The sequence below is a fragment of the Leucoraja erinacea genome, chromosome 4 (assembly GCF_028641065.1).
Source record: "Leucoraja erinacea ecotype New England chromosome 4, Leri_hhj_1, whole genome shotgun sequence".
In the NCBI taxonomy this organism is placed as follows: Eukaryota; Metazoa; Chordata; class Chondrichthyes; order Rajiformes; family Rajidae; genus Leucoraja; species Leucoraja erinaceus.
Genome location: NC_073380.1, coordinates 83483471 through 83485970, shown reverse-complemented (window position 1 = coordinate 83485970; position 2500 = coordinate 83483471). Strand labels below are relative to the sequence as shown.

General features: G+C 46.7%; 1 protein-coding gene across 1 annotated transcript in view; it reads left to right on the top strand.

Moving 5' to 3' along the window:
* The window catches only part of LOC129696623 (angiopoietin-1-like), a 152582-nt gene that overhangs the window by 142989 nt on the left and 7093 nt on the right, over positions 1-2500 (top strand). The window lies entirely within an intron of this gene.

Genomic DNA, 2500 nt, shown 5'->3' with positions numbered 1-2500 from the left:
GTGGGTGAGGTGGGTGGGTGGGGTGGGGTGGGTGGGGTGGGGTGGGTCAGGTGGGGGGGGGGGGTGGGGTGGGGTGGGTGAGGTGGGGTGGGTGAGGTGGGTGGGGTGGGGTGGGTGGGGTGGGGTGGGTCAGGTGGGGGGGGGTGGGGTGAGGTGGTTGGGGAGGGTGGGTTGGGTGGGTGGGGTGGGTGGGGGTGGGTGGGGAGGTATGAGAGGCAGGTATATCACCACTTTTCTCTCTTTTTCTTTTGCTTCTTTTTTTTCTTTTCTTTCTTTCTTTCTGTTACCCACTCTTTGGCTACACTGCGCTGGTAGTCTAGGGGTCCTATCTTTGCAACTCACTTTACATCTCTTGTTCGTTCTCATTTCTTTTCCTCTATTTTAAAGTTAAAATGTTAAAAATGAAGCTGTATATTAACTGTATAATTTTATCTGCCGATTGTTCTACTCTTGTACATTTGCTTCTAATAAATAAAAATGTAAAAAAATATATATATATATTTTCCCTCAGTCCTGCCGCTTCCACAGTGCGATGCTCCCTCATATAACCATATAACCATAATAACAATTACAGCACGAAAACAGGCCATCTCGGCCCTACAAGTCCGTGCCGAACAACTTTTTTCCCTTAGTCCCACCTGCCTGCACTCATACCATAACCCTCCATTCCCTTTTCATCCATATGCCTATCCAATTTATTTTTAAATGATACCAACGAACCTGCCTCCACCACTTCCACTGGAAGCTCATTCCACTCCGCTACCACTCTCTGAGTAAAGAAGTTCCCCCTCATGTTACCCCTAAACTTCTGTCCCTTAATTCTGAAGTCATGTCCTCTTGTTTGAATCTTCCCTATTCTCAAAGGGAAAAGCTTGTCCACATCAACTCTGTCTATCCCTCTCATCATTTTAAAGACCTCTATCAAGTCCCCCCTTAACCTACTGCGCTCCAGAGAATAAAGACCTAACTTATTCAACCTTTCTCTGTAACTTAGTTGTTGAAATCCAGGCAACATTCTAGCAAAGTACTCAGTACTGCCCCTCCCATAATGAGGACCTCCCTCAGTTATGGGGTGTCGTTCAATCATTCAGGAGCGGGGTCCCAGTTGAGCTGGTAGATTCAAAGTATTGATTTGGCCAATTCAGAGTGATGCCTTTGTTTAAAAGTGAAGTATGCTCACCATTTGGCAACAGAAGCGCAATATGTCAGTGTACAACTGTGAATTGTAATGCCAGACTCAGCAAGCTGACACAACATGTTAAGTGGGACCAATTTCAATTCCAGTTTCAGCCCCCGCACAAGCTGCCTTCCACTGTGATCTGTCAGTGTTAATTTTGGCTTGAATTTCTCAGTTACTTTAACTCACAGGGAGTTCTGGGATTCATCGTCAGATGTGGTTCTACCAATAGATTAGTCAGACTTGCTGTTCCCAGTCGGTCACTTTGTCTATTGCTCAGAGAGGTGGACAGCGGGCCAAGTAGGGCGATGGTCAGCGGCCACTGACAGTGTGCGGACGGTGAAATCTCATCTCTAGTTGGCAGGAAGTGCTGGGTTTAACACCTCAATCCTTCTCGCTTGGATCAGTGTCAGGGCTCCAGAGGTGGAAGGAACCATTGAGTCAGACAGCCAGCCGTCAGCTGTTCACTTCTTCTGACAGTCCCTCCCCCCACTGCTCGCAGACTTACTGGATGCAGGAAGATTGTTCCCGATGTTAGGGAAGTCCAGGACAAGGGGTCACAGCTTAAGGATAAGGGGGAAATCCTTTAAAACCGAGATGAGAAGAACATTTTTCACACAGAGAGTGGTGAATCTCTGGAACTCTCTGCCACAGAGGGTAGTTAAGGCCAGTTCATTGGATATATTTAAGAGGGAATTAGATGTGGCCCTTGTGGCTAAAGGGATCAGGGGGTATGGAGAGAAGGCAGGTACAGGATACTGAGTTGGATGATCAGCCATGATCATATTGAATGGCGGTGCAGGCTCGAAGGGCCGAATGGCCTACTCCTGCACCTAATTTCTATGTTTCTATGTTTCTATGTTACCGTGTCCTCTGTCAAACCAGCATCTGCAGTTCCCTCCTACACATCATGCCGATGCACTCTGCCACAATACTCAACAAAGTTGTGACGGGTTACAGCAAGGCAGATGGGGAAGAAGGTTGCTGCATTCATATAGAAACAAAGAACTGCAGCTGCTGGTTCATACCAAGGATAGACACAAAGTAATGGAGTAGCTCAGCAGGTCAGGCAGCATCTCGGGTGAAGAAAGACTGGTGATGTTTCGGGTCGGGAATTTGTTGTTTGCATGAATTAAGGAGTTTGCCGGTCTGGAGCTCAGTTTCCGAATGTGTGCACACCATAACATTGTCTGAGCACTGTTAAACAATGATCAAGGTTAGGATGATCTGGAGCAGAGATAGTGAAGGATAAACAGTTCAGATTCAGATTTAGATTCATTCTTTATTGTCATTGTGCAGTGTACAGTACAGAGACAACAAAAT